Source organism: Stenella coeruleoalba (assembly GCF_951394435.1).
Source record: "Stenella coeruleoalba genome assembly, chromosome: 15".
Taxonomy (NCBI): Eukaryota; Metazoa; Chordata; class Mammalia; order Artiodactyla; family Delphinidae; genus Stenella; species Stenella coeruleoalba.
The window spans coordinates 86,578,831-86,596,023 of NC_137161.1; the positions used below are offsets into that span (position 1 = coordinate 86,578,831).

The 17,193-nt window shown below is 50.8% G+C and overlaps 1 protein-coding gene across 5 annotated transcripts in view; it reads left to right on the forward strand.

Annotated features, from left to right (window-relative positions):
- SNX8 (sorting nexin 8) overlaps window positions 1–17,193 on the forward strand; it is a 77,204-nt gene that overhangs the window by 40,832 nt on the left and 19,179 nt on the right. Inside the window, exon 1 of one of the 5 annotated variants that reach the window (XM_079944257.1) lies at window positions 12,858–13,133. The exons of the other annotated variants lie outside the window; for them this stretch is intronic. The gene's annotated coding sequence lies outside the window, so the exon portion shown is untranslated. Of the gene's footprint in view, window positions 1–12,857; window positions 13,134–17,193 lie in introns of those variants that run through there. 5 annotated transcript variants of the gene reach the window in all.

Here is a 17,193-nt window from a genome sequence, read left to right on the forward strand (position 1 = left end):
CCTTGTATGGCCTTCTGAACCGATTGTTCTTATTTTTTGCCCATTGTCTTAAGGGATTGTCTTTTTTTCTTTGATTTTTAGCAGTTCTTTTTGTATTTTGGACATAAACCTGTGGTGGGTTTTATATTAAAATCATTAACTATCAAAATATCTGACTGGACACTCTGTTTTCTGACTGTGCAGCATGAGAGTTTGTTTCAGGTTACAGAGCTCAATGATTGTGCCTTAGAGTGACAGAGAATGAGGATGATGTGTGCTTGATTGTCTAATCTGATTTTTGCGATTGCATCATACACGGATAAAAAAAATATAGACAGATTACCACTGTGTATCCCAGCCCTGCTTTCCTACAACCCTGCGGACCTAAAGTTGGTTTTTATTTATTGATTTATTTATTTATTGGCCACTCTGTGCGGTTTGGGGGATCTTTGTTCCCTGACCAGGGATTGAACCCGAGCCCTTGGCAGTGCAAGTGCCTCATCCTAACCACTGGACCGCCAGGGAAGTCCCCTAAACTTGGTTGTTAGAACAAGGGAGAATCATCTTCACTTCCATTGGAGCGCCTCATTGGACGGTACTCCATACATCCCATTCGGTTAGGAAGCTCTGAGCCGTTTGTCTTCCCACACCTCTGGCTGCCTCCTGGTTTTCTGTGGGGTCAGGCCTGAACTCTGCTCATCCTCTGAGCGCCTCCGTGACCGGCCGCACCCTTTCTGCACACCTGCGCGGTTTCCACGCCCCTGTGCTCCCGCCACCACCCTCGCTGCTGCTGCTCTGCCTGTACACATCTGTTAGGCAAGTCATGAGCTGTCACTTGAGATGTGTGCATTTGACGGATTAAATTATACCCTTAAAGTACCATCTGCATTGGGGCAAGACACTTTCCCGTGGCAAAACACCATTTCCCGGGGGAAATGTGGAAATCCCCCACATTTCCGTTGTCAACTCCTGACCGGCAGAAACCATTATTTTTCTTTACATCCTAGTATCTAGAATAGTGTCTGCTTTGTGGAAAGGGCTCTGATGTTGGAAAAGAATTACAGTTTTTTTTCCCCCCCGTGACATGCGGGATCTTAGTCCCCCGACCAGGGATCGAACCTGGGCCTCCTGCAGTGGAAGCTCGGAGTCCTAACCACTGGACCACCAGCGAAGCCCTAGAATTACATTTTTATTGTCAGTGTTTTTTAGGATAGGGTCACATTTTAGGTTGGTAACAATGGTAGCTATGCAGATATTATTTAAATTGGTGTTAATGGTCTTTGAGCTCCATCTCTTTCTCCCTTTCACACACACACACACACACACACACACACACACACACACACAATTTGCAAGGTAAAAGGTGTACATTTGAAGAAAGAGGAACTGAATCACTATTACACAGAACACGTTTTGCCAGAATTTGTGGTTAGCAAGAAAGTGATGTGTTCCGGGTTGGGAAATTCTGTTTTGGTTTATTTTTTCCTTCCTAAGAAAAATGCACCAGAAAAAGAGATGTCTGGCCTGCGGTGTGCTGGGGTGACGGGGAGGGGCTGGAGTGGTGAGTTGCTGGAGAGATGTGAGCCGCCTTCTGTGGCCCGCAGTGCATGTTAAGGGGAGCTGCCCTCGTGGTTAGAACCTGGGGCAAGTGAGCAGACAGGCAGCCTGGACCCTCGGGAATTCGAAGAGCTCGACCCTTGACCACGCACGTTACCCTCTGAAGGACTGTAGTGCTTTCATCCTTTGAACGTTTTTGTTGTAGAATCATTAAGAAGTCATAGCCAGACTTGGGGTAGACGTTCTTGGTGAAGGTACCAGTATTAAAACCTCACGTGGGACAGGCGGGCGCAGGAGGGCCCCAGACATGACCTGTGAGTTGAGCTCTAGGGGAAGCTGAGGCCACACTTGGCTCTATTTCCTGCTGGCCAGGTTGTAGGAGGACACACGTGTCCTTGGGGTGTGTGGATAGGCATGTTGGCGGGGGCGGTGGGGGGTCCTTCAGCACTCTTAACGCAATGTGGAGTATGTGTGCTAAGCAAAAGGAAAGGGAAATTGCACGATTGATGAATTCCAGGGAAGCGTGGTAGGGACTGGAGACACATCTCTGAGAAGTACATTGACGTGATTTTCCGACAGTCTTCAACCTGATTGGTGCCAGTGAAGTTCTCTCCGACAAGTCTTATGAGTGGACCGTAAGCAGAGCAGTAAAGTTTCATGTGGTATGTGATTTGGCACTTCGAGGAGATGTTGCTGTACAAGTAAGATAAGCGCAAATACAAACGTCTTGTAAAAGGGAGCTCACGGGTGAGCTCGCAGCTGCTGTGTTTAGCATGTTTCCTTTTTTCCTCTGCACACGCTTTTGGTAGTTAACCTCAGGGTGTATTTACGTTTGGTTTGCTAGTCCGTTCGTTTCACTTAGCGTTAGTCTACGCCACCAAGAAGTTTTCATAATTCTCTATTTGACGTCTGTGTAGTAATGAATCCAGGAATGTACGTTTGTGCTTTTAAAGTGCTAACGTCGTAAAACTTGATCCTTTACGTTGGATCAATATTAAAAAAATGTCCTGATGCTTGCACTTGGTAAACAGAGTTTCTCTCCTGCTAAACTAGTTCCCCAGCCTAGAGGTGACCGCTGCTGTCAGCTGTGCGTGTTGAATCACAGTTTTAAGCTCAGTTGTTAGGCTTTGAGAGCCAGGGAGACGTCCTTAGGTGATCTCTGCCATGTCCTGTTAAGACCTTTTGCGAATACAAGTACCGAGTCCCAGCACCCTCCACTGAGGATGTTGAAAGAAGCCAGAGGAAATGCATACCACGAGACTCCTCTTACATTAAGTTCAAAGCCATGCAGAATTAGACTCTGCTGTGTGGGTTAGAATTAGACTCTGCTTACGCAGGTGATGAAAGTATAAATGAAGAGCAGGTGAAATGGCGTGAAAATGGGGCTGTGGTCGCCTCCGATAGGAGAAAGGAGGGTCTGCGGTCGCCTCCAATAGGAGAAAGGAGGGTCTGCGAGGTACAGGTCATGGGGGCTTCCAAGATCCCAGCCATCTTTTAATTTTTGACCTGGATAGTGGTTCCACATGTGTTTGATACATAGTTTTGTTAAACTGTCCATAGACATTTTATACGTGTGTGTGTGTGTGTGTGTGTGTGTGTGTGTGTGTGTGTCTCTTTCACAGTAGAAAATGTTGGGGGAAAACCCAGTGTGTCCCAGATCCTGAGACATTAAGCGGACTTGCTAACAGCACAGTTTGACAAGCAAAGGTGGGTGCTGGGGACCTCGTTTTAAAACAGTTTTGTGGGAGTGTTGGTCTCCCTTAGTTTTCACTCTCGAGTTAATATTGGAGGTGTATTTATAATGAAATGCATGTTTTGTTGAATTGACATCCACTCCTAATCTCCCTGGCTCCGCTGTGTCCGATGTCTGTGTCTGGGTATTATTGGCGCTGGCCCGGCCCGCTGGCGAGTCCAGGTGTTCCAGTGGCCCCTGGGACCAGCAGGAAGGAGGACCGAGACCCCAGGGCCGCTGGCATCTGTGTGGCAGCGGGAGGGATGTCTGGGAAAGTCACCTGCTGTTGAAAGTATGCAACTCTGGCAGAGGCCATCTGCTGAGACAAGAGTCAGGTGATACTCCTGACTTAGCACAGTTAATTATCTTCAGAACAGTAATTTCACCTCCCAGCTCCGGAGAAGTTCCAGTCCAGGCCGGGGGTGCAGGGATTTTCCAAGAACTGGCCACTCACTGCTGGGGTTTCGCACGAAAGGGAGATTTGAAATTGCGTTATCAGCGCTTCAGGACCCGAGGACGGTCTGTGCGTGGGCGTGGGCGGGTCTTTATCTCGTGATGGCTTCTGCACGCTGAGTGTCCTTAGGACGGACGGTGACGTAGGGAGTCTGGTGGGAGTTTCTGCAAGAGGCTGTAGTTTGCCTCTGCCCCGTGGAAGGGGCCTGTTTCCCCGAGAGGGTCTCTGCTGGGCGCACAGAGTACCCCATCCTCTGCCCCCTTGCTGGGAGGGAGTTGTTTTGGGCCTTTGCAGAGCCGAGCGGTAGCGTTGTGTGGTAGCTGTGATGACTAAGCCTTTCAGAGCACCTGCCGTGTGCCAGAGGCCCTTCCTCGTGCCTGACGTGTAAAGCAACTTAATCCTCTCAGTAATGCTAGGAGGCGAGGCGTCGCCCCACCCCTACTTTACAGATGGGGAAACCGAGGCACGCAGAGGCCGTAAGTTGCCCGGCACCTACAGCTAGTGGATGGCGGAGCTGGAGCGCCGTCCGGCGCGGCTCCGGCCCCCGGTGGGAGGGCTGCCCCGCGGACCCCTTTCAGGACCCCGTCTGGAGGCTTCGCTCCTGACTGCTGTAGCCAGTGTCTCCCGGACGGAGACCCTTCTGTCGTCAGGGGGTTTTTCCGAGGGGAGAGGTGGCTCCGTGAGCCTGTGCTCGCAAAGAGCACCCGAGGCCCTCGTGAGGCGTCGCGCTCTCTCTCCAGAAAGGGAGCGTCAGTGCTGGGCAGCGGTGAGGGTGCGAGCTCGAGCCTCAGCCCTGCACCCCGTCTGCTGAGCGTCCCCAAGATCAATCCCGGGAGCGGGGCGTCGGCCGGGGGCTCGTCTCCAGCTGGCTTGGGCGCGAAAGCTCTCAAGGAACAGATCGCGTCGCGTGTGTTGCGACCCACGGGCCGAGTTCCCCCACCTGCTTGAGATGCTTGGATCACCCTGGGTCACGGGTTTCCGAGTTCTGGGCAGACAGGCACTGCATGAGAGTCCAGTCTTCATTGCCTGGAAACTGGGTCTCCACCATTTAGTGCAGAGGTTTCATTGTGGGGGGAAAACTGACTAACTAGTTTTCTTTCTGTGACATTTTTCACGGTTCCTAATTTGTTCATGCCAGTTTCCGAGGCCTTCCGTGTTCTGGTTGATTAATTGCATTCCTGGTCCTTTACCCCGCAGGCAGCTGGAAGGCAGGGGCCTTTTTTTAAAAAAAATTTAATTTTATTATTTACTTTTTATACAGCAGGTTCTTATTAGCTATCTATTTGATGCATATTAGTGTATATATGTCAATCCCAATCTCCCAGTTCGTCCCACCCCCTGCTCCCTCCCCAGGCAGGGGCCTTGTCTCACTCCTTGTGACCCCTTCTGTGGATCAGTAAGTATCTGTTTAAACGGATTTAATCGTATGTCCCTTGGCTTGTACTGTCGGTGATCGCTCGGAATTTTCTTCAAGGGACTGAGTGAGGCTGCGAACGCAGGTCGTCCATTTAGCCTCCGCTGGGATCGAGACACACTGAGTCTGCCAGATACTTTGGAGCGTGTTCACTTTCAGACGGAACCATCCAGGCCTGGGAGGAGGGTTTTTAAAAAAAGAAAACCAAAGCCAGATTGCATTTAGCTCAACAGAGATGAGTGTTCTTTGTGGACTTTGAACTTCTCCTTTGTGAGTTACTCCAAGATCTCCCGAGCTAGGTAAAGCAGTATTCTCTTTAAACTCTGGAAAAAGTCCCTGGGCCTCCCCACAGAAAAACATTCCGGAAAGGAGAGACCTAAGAGGCTTTCCGAGGGAGAGACTCAATGAACCCTTTCAGAAGCAGGTTTGGTGAGATTCACGGAGAAGCAGGGGTCCCGTGGCTGCCCTGCGGGTTCCTTTTGCTCCAGGTTGAGTCAGAGGAAATCATCTGATAGGTGACTCCTTTCGGGACTGGGCTTCAGTCTCGTGACGTCCTGAGGAAACAAACCAGTGATTTCCCCCTCTCTTTGTGCCTTGGCCCCTCGACTCTCCCTCGGGAAGGAATGGCCACTTTCGGCCGGAGAAGCCCCATCTGTGTGAACGTGAGTGGTTCACGTCCCTGGAGGTCCCAGGGGCAGTTGGCGCTCTGGGGATTCCCAGCAGAGTTTAGGGAATCACATGGCAGGGGACCCGGTGCTTGAGGGAGCCACGTCCCCTGGCCAGCAGTTCGTTCATTTGCTGTGTGGTTTCATCTGGGCACAGGTCCTGTAAAAACCAGCCGCGTGCTGGATGCCTTCACGCATAAACATGTATTTAACGTGCTGTAGCCAGCCGGTAACGTAGACGGTGTTGTCCTCGTTTTAGAGAGGAGAAAACTGAGTGCAGGGAGGTGGGCGGCTCGTTCACAGCAGGCTTTGCGCTGAGACCCTCTGGCCCCGGGCCCGGGCGTGGGGTGTGCCTGCCCCTGCGCCTCTCCTCGTTGTGGGCCTCGAATGAGGCCCTGTGAGCTCAGGAGGCAACAGGGATCTGGTGTCATCGGGTAACCTGGTGCAAGTTCAGGCCCCACGTGTCACCTGACTCTGCCCAGGCAGGCGGGCCATGCTGCCGGCTGGGCCTCCAGTTTTCACGTCTGTGAAATGGGGTCACAGTACCTACTGAGACTGCTTGTAGGACTCAAGAGGTGTTATATAAGCACCCGGAAGGTTCAGACACTGGTCGTGGCCCTTGCTGTAGTGGTGGTCGATACGGCACACAGCCGTCCAGGTGACCGTCTTCTTCCCTGCCTTTGAATTCATGGGAAGGGGTAGAAGAGGGGAGAAAGCACTTTATTCAGGGGAACCGGACTGGTTTCTTAGCTCTCAGTGGCTGCTTCCACTCCGACTGACTTGCAGCTTCAGGCCACCCCACGGAGGTCCACAGGGTCCTGAGTGTGGCCACTTGAAGCTTCTGTGGCAACATCACCAGCTCAAATTTTCTTACCTGTGCCTGAAACCCAACGGAAGGATGTCACAGGTGGATGGTATTTTCCCTTCTTAGCAGACACCTTCTTTAAGATGGCGAGCTGTGTTCCAGGCACGGTGCTGGGGTGGGAGGACACTTAGTTCGTATTCACAAGAGCTGGAGAGAAGAAGAGAAGGAATTCATACAGCGTTTTTGAAAGCTTTATTGAGATGCAACTTTCGCCCGTTTCAAGGGTACAGTTCAGTGATCTTCAGTGTATTCCAGGAGTTCCGCAGCCTTCGCCACAATTGATTGTACAGCACTGTCATCATCCCGTACCCGTTAGTAGTCACTCCCCATACCCCCAACCCCCTCTTCCCCCAGCCTAGACCACCACTGCTCTTTCTGTCTCTGTAGATTTGCCTGTTCTGGAAATTTCATATAAATAGAACCATATAATTTGTGGTCCTTTGTGACTGGCTGTTTCACTCAGCACAGCGTTTTCAAGGTCCATCTAGGTTGTAGCGTGGGTCAGTACTTCATTTCTTTCTATGGCTGAAGAATATTTCGTTGTATGGATAATTCACATTTTACTTATCCATTCATCGGTCCACGGACATCTGGGCTGTCTCCGTGTTTTGGCCGTTATGACTAATGCTGACGTGAACATTCATATACAAGTCTCTGTGTGGGCGTAGGGGTTCATTTTTCGTGGGTGTACACCTAGGGATGGAATCCTTGGGTCACATGGTAACCCATGTTTAACCTTTTGAGGAACTGCCGGACTGTTTTGCAGCAACCTTTGAGGGTTCCAACTTCTCCACATCCTCACCAACACTTGTTATTGCCCTTTTGATTATATCCATCCCAGTGGGTGGAACCTCATGTGGTTGGTCATCTTTTCATGTGCTTGTTGGCCTTTTGTACATCTCCTTTGGAGAAATGTCTATTCAAATCCTTTGTCAATCTTTAAAATTAGGTAATTTGTCTTTTTTTTTTCGCGGTACGTGGGCCTCTCACTGTCGTGGCCTCTCCCGTTGCGGAGCACAGGCTCCGGACGCGCAGGCTCAGCGGCCATGGCTCACGGGCCCAGCTGCTCTGCGGCACGTGGGATCTTCCCGGACCGGGGCACGAACCCGCGTCCCCTGCATCGGCAGGCGGACTCTCAACCACTGCGCCACCAGGGAAGCCCGGTAATTTGTCTTTTTAAAAAACTTGAGTTATAAGAATTCTTTATGTATTTTAGACCCAAGTCCCTTAGCAGATACACGGTTTACAGATGACTTCTCCATTTCTGTGGGTAGTCTTTTTACTTTCTTCATGGTATTTTTACAGCACACCAGTTTTTAATTTTGACGAAGTTCAGTTCATCTGTTTTGTTCTTCAGTTGATGCTTTTGGTGTCGTACCTAAGAAAGCTTTGCCTAACCCAAGGTCATAAAGATTTACTCCTATATTTTCTGCTGAGAGTTTTGTAGTTTTAGCTCTTACACTTAGGGCTGTGGTCCATTTGGAATGAGTTGTTGTGTATGGTGTGAGGAAGGGGTCTGGTGTCCTTCTGTGGCATTTGGAAACCCGGTTGTCCATCATAAGGAACTCTTGGGGTGCACGTGCTGTGTGCCACCCCTGTGCTAGGCGGTATTAGGGAATCAAAGCGCCCTGGAGGGGGTTATGGGGTGTGTGGGAGAAACCCGGGAACGCGATGGGTTAGGAAAGCTCAGCTATAGGGCGTCCAAGCCAGTCACGAGGGCAGGAAGGGGGCAGCGACTGCAGCTGGGGCTCGGGGGACACTTCACTGCTGAAGGGGTGTCTGAACTGAGCTTCGGAGGCCGGACGGGATTCAGTCTGGGAAGTCTCAGCTAATGAGTACCAGAGGGCTTGGAGGGACCTTAAGAGAGAGTTTATATCTTGCTTCAAGGTAAAAACACTTAAACCTTCGCAGGAAGGTGAAACACCTGCGTCTCTTGCTGTGTAGGTTGGTTACCCTCAAGGCACGTTACAGCTTTCTGTAATCAGGGGTTTTGCCTTCTATTCTTTGGGGGGATAAAAGGATATAGCTGTAACCTGGCAGAGAGGCCGTGAGGGGGGGTGTGGGAGGATGTCACTGCCAGCTGGACGGTGTCACTGCTCCAGGGCTCCGCGTGGCCGTGCGTGTTAACAGCTGTCCTGTGTGAGCAGCTCTTCCTTCTTGCTGCAGCTCACCGAGGCGTGGTTCCTGTCACCGGTGAGGCCTGAGTGCGACTTGCGTGGGTGGGGCGGGCATGGGGCTGTCACCCTGCCTGGGAGAACACAGTAGGCCTTCTTGCTGCTGCGAATTGGAGTCCTTCTTTCCATCCACAGATGCTCCTTGAGCGCTCACTGTGTGCCGGGCACTGTTGTTGATCGCTGGGATACTAACTGAACCATATAAACAGAAAGGCCTGCCCTCGAGGGGCTGATGTTCTCGTAGCGGGAGGTGGACGGTACTCGGCACATGCAGCGAGTCGTCGACGCACGGGGGCAGCTGGGGCGCAGGGCCGTTGTCCCTGAGGAAATGGCACTGAGAGTGAGTTTTGCACCAGGATTCGAAGGAGGTGGCCTGGTGGATTATTGGGAGGAGAACCCTGGCAGAAGGGACGACAGGTGAAGGTGCCCGGGCCAGCAGCAGCGCGCTGCGTTCACGGGGCGGCCGGGTAGCTGGTGTGGCTGGAGAGAGGGGAGCAGGCGGGTGGGGGGTTTGCTGGCCGAGAAATGTGAAGGGGCGTTTTGCGGGGGGCGGTGGTGGAGCTGGGGAAACCCCGCGTTCGGAGCTATTCTTAGCGGTTGCCATTCTGATCCTCAGTTAGGAAACTTTAGTTTTTTTTGTAATGCTGCCAGGAAACACGCACAGATCACTGAGGTGACTGCAGTAACTCCAAGGGGGTTTTCTGAAGAGAGTGCTGGTGAGGTAGTATGGTTCACGTGGGGAGATAAAAGCCTTTTGGGAAGCGTCTGTGAGCAGGAAAAAAATGTGGAATTCTTTAGGAGTGGATTCTAAGGATAGAATAAAAAGTAGGGCAAACTATTTTGTGAACAGTGATATTCTTCATGCTGTTTTTAAGAGCAGAAGCAGTTAGGAGAACGGCTAAGTGATTTTAGTTTCGTATCTAAGTCATTATTCAGTCTTTACAGGTAATAGTCTTAATACCTTCGAAAATACGGAGCAGTGTTGTGAAAGGAGAGAACTCAAGGTAAAAATGGCAGATGAATTGCGACTGTATTCAAGAGTCAAGGGCCCAGCAGGGCGAGGAAAACCGGACGGAAAGAGTGAGTGTCGGCCAGCGCGGGAGGCGGCTGGAACCCCTGCTGCTGGGAGCGTAAACTGGCTCAGTTACTTGGAAAACTGGAATTATTTACTGAGCTGCACATACGAAACCCCAGGATCCAGTAATTTCACTCTCAGGAATGTACCGAACAGAAATGCGTACATGCGTCCACCGACGTGCCGCTGCTGGCGTGTTCGTAGCAGCAGCGTGTGAAGCTGCCCAGATGCCGCGTGGCCGCAGAATGAGTAAGAGGCCCCGGCTGATCACACCGCGGGATCCACAGCAAGAAAGTGGACCGTCTGTACCCCGTGAGCCACGCGGACGGGTTGTACACACCAAGAGTGGAGGAAGTCAGAAACAGAGGGACTCAGGGCTCGAGTCCACGTGTGTGGTGTCAGTAAAGAACCAGGCAGAGGTAACCTGTGGCTTTGGAAGTCTCTCCCTCGGGGAGAAGGGAGCGTGAGGGGTGCCTTCCTTTATCCAGGTGCTGTTACCCTGATGTGTATATTCATTGAGCTGAACGGTTTTGAGATGTTCGCTTCTCTGTGAGCACGCTCTGTTTCAATATAAAAGGGTTTTAAAAGCCAGTGGGAAAAGAAAGGAATTGTATGTTTATTGTACATAATGGAACACAATGTTTGCATGGACTTCCTGGACACTTATGTAGAGAAAGTGCACAGACCTGCCTGGAAATCGTACCCATCAACTCTAGGGTAGTGGTTACTGTGGAAGAGGAAGAAGGGGGTCGGGAGGATGGTGTGCATGTGTAACATTTTGTTTATTAAAAATTCTTTTCAGCAAAAAATAGGGCACAGTGTCCTCTTTAGTGAAGTCTTGGTGGACACGTGGGTCCTGATGTTTCCTGTATTTTCATGCATGTTTGAAGTATTTCACAACAAAAGTACATGTATTTAAAAGGATAGGATTGAAGTGAGACAGTTTTCCTAGTGATTATCTGACTGGCTGGGAATCTAGGAGGTTTTTGCTTCTACAGAAAGGTTGAAGGAAACGTGGTCACGGAAGCTTGGAAACACGCTTGGTATTTGAAAACTGTGTCACATCACAACCCTGCGCACGTGGAGGAGCGCGCACACAGTGAACACGGATGTGTATAGATTGCTGGCTTGGAGAGATTTCCTTTATTTCAAGATGTTTTTTTAAATGGATTTTTAAAAATTTATTTATTTATGGCTGCGTTGGGTCTTCGTTGCTGCACGCAGGCTTCAATAGTTGTGGCTCGTGGGCTCAGTAGTTGTGGCTCACGGGCTCTAGAGCGCAGGCTTAGTAGTTGTGGCACACGGGCTTAGTTGCTCCGCGGCATGTGGGATCTTTCCGGACCAGGGCTTGAACCCGTGTCCCCTGCATTGGCAGGCGGATTCTTAAACACTGCGCCACTAGGGAAGTCCCCTTATTTCAAGATATTGTAACGTTACCTAAAATAGGTTATTAAAAGAAAAGTAAACCTTAAAGTTGATGAAATTGAGGCCATGCACAGTTTGTTCAGTTGAGCTCCTGAGTTAGGGACAATCAAAAGCTGGTTAGTGACGGATTGCTTCTTAGGGCGAGCTGACCACAGGTGGGGCAGCTCTGCTTCCTGGCGTTGGGGGGCGTTCCTGACATTCCCTGGCCCTGGAGCTGCTGAATCCTCATTTCTGAGGCCATGGCCACGATAAGGATGAGGAAGCTTCTGCTTCCATTTCCTGAGAACAGTTTGTTAACTGCAGAATAACAGTGTAGCTTAGAGAAGTTTTCAAAGGTTGAAACAGTTTCATGAGCCTGAGAAGGAATATTCAGGTTGAAAATGGTGTCTGCTGACCCCGTTTCGTGTTATTTCGGTGAAAAGGTTGTCGTCTGGAATGTCGTTGGTTCCGCATTTGACGAGTGCAGAAAGTACGGTGGCAGCATCTGTGCACCTCTGCGTTTTGTTAGATGAGGGACACGGGTCTGGGTGAGGCCCTGAATTCCTCCCCGCTGGTCGCCCTGTGACACTGGTTCTCGCACTGTGGCCCCTGGATCAGCAGCAGCATCTGGGAGCTTGTTACAAATTCAGATTCTCAGGCCCCGCCCTAGACTCTGGGACTGGGGCCCAGCAATCTGTGTTTTTTTAAGTGTAAAACATACATAATGTAAATTTTAACCGTTTTCAGGCGCACAGGTCTGTGGCATTAAGTACATGCATATTGTTGTGCCTCCTTTGATAGTATCCATCTCTAGAACTTACTCATCTTGCAAGATGGAAACTCTGCCCCATTGAACACTCCCTCTCCATCCTCCTGTCCCGCAGCTCCAGGTCCCCACCATCTGCTTTTTCTATGAATTTGCTCTAGGGACCTCACGTGAGTGGAATCATACATTGTCTTTTATTTTATTTTTTTTTTGCGGTACACGGGCCTCTCACTGCCGTGGCCTCTCCCGTTGCAGAGCACAGGCTCCGGACGCGCAGGCCCAGCGGCCATGGCTCATGGGCCCAGACGCTCCGCGGCACGTGGGATCTTCCCGGACCGGGGCACGAACCCGTGTCCCCCGCATCGGCAGGCGGACTCTCAACCACTGCGCCACCAGGGAAGCCCCATACATTGTCTTTTTGTGTCTGGCTTATTTCACTGGACATGATGTCCTCAAGGACCATCCACGATGTGGCATGTGTCAGTACTTCCTTCTTTTTTAAGGTTGAATAGTGTTCCATTGTGTGGATGGACCGCATTTTGTGGATGCATTCATCTGTCAGTGGACGCTTGGGTAGTTCCACCTTTTGACTACTGTGAATAATACTGCATTGAACATGACTGTGCAAATATGTCTTCTAGTTCCTGCTTTCAGTTCTTTTGGGTACAGACCCAGAAGTGGAATTGTGTCTCCTATGGGGATTCTATATTTAATTTTTTGAGGAACTGCTGCACTGTTTTCCACGGTGGCTGCACCAACTTTTACGGTCCTACCAGCCACACAAAAGAATTCCAATCCCTCCACGCCCTTGCCAACACTTTTCTTTCTTTTTTTTTGTTTTGCGGTATGTGGGCCTCTCACTGCCGTGGCCTCTCCCACTGCGGAGCACAGGCTCTGGATGCGCAGGCTCAGCGGCCATGGCTCACGGGCCCAGCGGCTCCGCGGCATGTGGGATCTTCCTGAACCAGGGCACGAACCCGCGTCCCCTGCATCGGCAGGCGGACTCTCAACCACCGCGCCACCAGGGAAGCCCCCTCTTCTTCTTTTGGTAAGAGCTGTCTTAACCTCCAGCGTGCGGCGAGCCCGCAGGTGATCCTGAGGCGTGCTCAGTCTGGAGACTTCAGCTCCTGTGGCTGTGCTGTGTCTCGCTGGTCCCTGCCCTGCCCGCATCTGGTGAACCAGCAGGCGAGGATGGCAGTGGTGGTGGAACCCTGAGCGCGGAGTCCATCGGAGGACATGTTCGTATGCACCTGCCACTAAACGAAGAAAATAGGGGCCTTCCGCACTGGCTGCCTTTGGGGCCACGGGACCTCTCATGGCTCGAAAGGCACTTCACACTGAGGGCTGCTCTGCCAGCAGGGAGGACCCCAGGGCCGCCTGGGCTGGGCGGGGTTGGGAGGTTCTCCTAGTGCTTAGAGCAGCACCCCACTTGGGCCGGCAGGGATCGTGTGGGGCAGCCGGGCTGGCCTTGGCCCCCGTGGGTGGCGCCCTGTGCTCCCTGTGCGGGGTCTCCCAGTCTGGACTTCCGTGTTGGTCAGCATTTGCTGAGGTTTGCTTAGATAAAGCAGGGGTGTGTGCGAGACAGAGTGGTTTATTCAGCAAATCCTGTTTGTTTCCCAAAGCTTTGTTTGGGGGTAAGGACCCCAGATGTCAGCGGCTAACAGAACACGTGGAGTTAGACGTCTTGGGATGCATCCCAGTGGCAGCATTACTGCCTAAAGGTTCTGACGGAAGTGTGTTGGGAAGGATAGTTGGCCTGTGTGTGTGTTTGAAGTTTCATTGCTTTGATTTGTGGATAACCGACTTGGAGAATCCCAGAATCTCAGAGCTGAATGGGTGTCAGATACTCTAGCTGGCTGTTTCCCTTTCCATGCTGTGTGGCTTGGGGTCACACAGTGCGCTGGTGGCTGGCCTGGGAGTGATGCAGCTCCTTGTCACTGTCACCCTGGAGCCGGAGGAGCGAGATATCCAGAGAGGAGGGGAGTGTGAGGCTCGGCCACACTGACCGTGAGGCCCTGACCCGTGGGCCAGCCCAGAGCCAAGGGCCCGACACCTGTTGTCGTGGGGGAGCACGTGCTACGTTTTACTCAGCAGACGTAGAGACTCTCTTGGGATTGGAACACATGAGGTCTGGGCTGGAGCCAAGGGTTGCCGATTGTGTCGGGGAGCTGGTTATCTGAGCTCTGCTGTCTCGTTCTGTGCCCACAAGGGCCATCCGTGTGGGCCGGCGTTAGCCCGATTCTCAGCCTGCGGGTCTGAGCGCTGCTTCCTGGCCCAGTGTCAGGACAGTGGGTGGCTTTTCAAGGCCGGGGCTTCCGACTCCAGGGCACCCCATGGTAGAGTAGTTTTGTACTGGAAAGTTTGGAGGGAACACCCTTGGAGAGGCCTGTTGGAAAGCTCAGAGGCTGTCACTCGCCAGCCACACTGCTGGGGACGTCTGAGGTCAGAGCCAGCCTTTGCCCACCACCGTTCATCAGGGGCCTGGCTGGCCTCTCGTCCGAGCTGTTTCATCTCTGAGGGGCTGGCTTGGGGGACGGTGCCTCTTCCAGGCCCTGGTCTCATGGGGCTGCTTAAACTGGCATAGGAGGCTCCATTTGATAAGTCCTGCCGGTGACCTTGGCATGACACCCTGGGTCAACCAGAATCTCCTCCCTGCATTCCTGCCCTTTCATCAGCCTGTGGTCCATCACATGACAGTGCGGCCTGTCTGAAATGGCCTTTTTCCCTTCTTTTTTGCTCTTCAATTTTTTTTTTTCTTTGAAAATATGGGTGTCTTAGTTTAGTAAATTGATGTTTGGGATGGTGGCTTTCTTGTGATTGAAACTTCTGCAAAGGGGTTGTTCTCAAGGTGGTTGAGAGTAATGTCTCTGGTTTAAAATGTGTCTTTTGAGTTGTCTTTTAAACCCTCCGGCGATCAGAGTTCGCATTTCTCAGCAGCATGTGATCATTGGGTAATCATTACTGAGCTTACATTCTGTCTTGGGACATTATTTTAATCATCAGGAAAATCATAAATTTTCTCTATTGGGCATGTGTGAGTTTTTATCTTACATAAAAATGTTAATAGAGACCCCGGTGCTCTCCCAGTGATCTTCCCCCATTAATTGAAGTCTTTCTCCGTTCTTCTGTTACAGCTTTCTTCTACATTAAATAAGTATTTTCTAGTGTTCCATTTACGTTCCCACATAGTTTTGGCTATTATACTTTTTGGGGGTTATTTTCTAGGTGATTGCCGTGGGAGTTACAGCTCCCATATTTATAACCGTCTAGCGAGTCATTTCTCTCCTGTTGCTTTCAGGGTTTTCTCATTGTACAGTTTGAACGGTTTCATTATGATGGGTCCAAGTGTGGATCTCTTCAGTTTATCCTAGTTGGGATCTTTTGAGTTCTTGGGTTATTTACATCACACTTGGCCATTACTTATTCAAGCGTGCTCTCTCAACCTTTCTCCTTTGGGGATTTTTGTTACGATTATGCTGGTCTGCTTGGCGTGTCCCACACATCTCTGAGGAGCGGTTCGTGTTTCTGCATCCTTTTTCCTTTCTGTCCATCAGACTGGAAAAAACAATCTCAATTGGCCCAACCTCAGGTTTGCTGGTTCTTCTTTCTGCTCACTCAGATCTGCTGTTGTGACTCTGGTGAATTTTTCAGCTATTGAACTTTTCAACTCCAGAATTTTTATGTTTCTTTTTTTTAATAATTTCTGTCTGTTTATTGATATTCCCTGTGAGTGAGGTGTTGTTCTCATACTTTCCCTTAGTTCTTTAGAGATGGTTCCCTTTAGTCCTTTGAACGTATTTCAAATAGCTGATTTAAGGTCCTTAATAGGTTCAGTACCTAGGCTTTTTCAAGGACAGTTTCTGTTGTGTGTGCCCCCCCCCCCACCCTTTGGTACTACCTTCTTGTTTCTTTGCATGTCTTAGAGACTTTTGTTGAAGACTGGACCATTTAAATAGTGTAGCTGGTACTTCCCTGGTCGCGCAGTGGTTGAGAATCCGCCTGCCAATGCAGGGGACACGGGTTCCAGCCCTGGTCCGGGAAGATCCCACGTGCAGCGAAGCAACTAAGCCCGTGTGCCACAACTACTGAGCCTGCGCTCTAGAGCCCGTGCGCCACAACTACTGAGTGCGTGTGCCACAACTACTGAAGCCCACGTGCCTAGAGCCCGTGCTCCACAATAAGAGAAGCCACCACAATGAGAAGCCTGCCCACTGCAGCAAAGTGTAGCCCTAGCTTGCTGCAACTAGAGAAAGCCCTCATGCAGCAACGAAGACCCAATGCAGCCCAAAAATAAATGTTAAAAAAAAAATAATGTAGCATCTCAGGAAATCAGTTTTCCCTCCAAGGTGTTGTTGCTCTCTGTTGTAGCTTGTTTGTTTAACAACCTTTCTGGACTAATTCTGTAAAGTTTATAGTGTGAGTTTCCTGGGGCTGCTGTAAGAAAGCACCACAGAGTGGGTGGCTTAAAACAACAGAAATGTCTTGTCCCACAGTTGTGGAGGCCAGAAGGTTGAAGTCAAGGTGCCAGCAGGGTCATGCTTCCTCTGGAGCCTGTCGGGGTGGATTCTTCCCGCCTCTTCTAGCTCCTGGCGGTGGCCAGCCATCCTGGGCGTTCCTGGGTCTGCAGGTGCAGCTCCTCAGCCTCTGCCGTACTGTGGCCTCCTGTCTGTGTGTCCATGTGTCTGTGTCTTCATGTGGTCTCTTCCTCTTATAAAAACTCCGGTCATATTGGATGAAGGCCGCCCCACTCCACTCTGACCTCATTTTGACTTAACTAATTATCGCATCAATAATTGTACCCTGGATTGCCACAAACCTTCAGTCACTTCGCAGTGTTTTGAAAAAGCTGATTTCTGACGATTTTGCTAGTGTCCTCGTTGCTTTTGTGGAGGAGAGGATTTTTGGCGGTCCTTACTCTGCCTTTCTTATTGATGTCGCCTACCTTTTATACTTAAAGAGTTTATAGAGATATCATTTACGTGCCAGGCGGTTTACTCATTTGAAGCATGTAATACGGTGGTCTCTAGTATATTTACAGTTGCGCAGCCATCGCCGTAGTCGATTTTATCGCGCCTCTTCACCAGTCACTCCCACCTCCCCCCACCCCC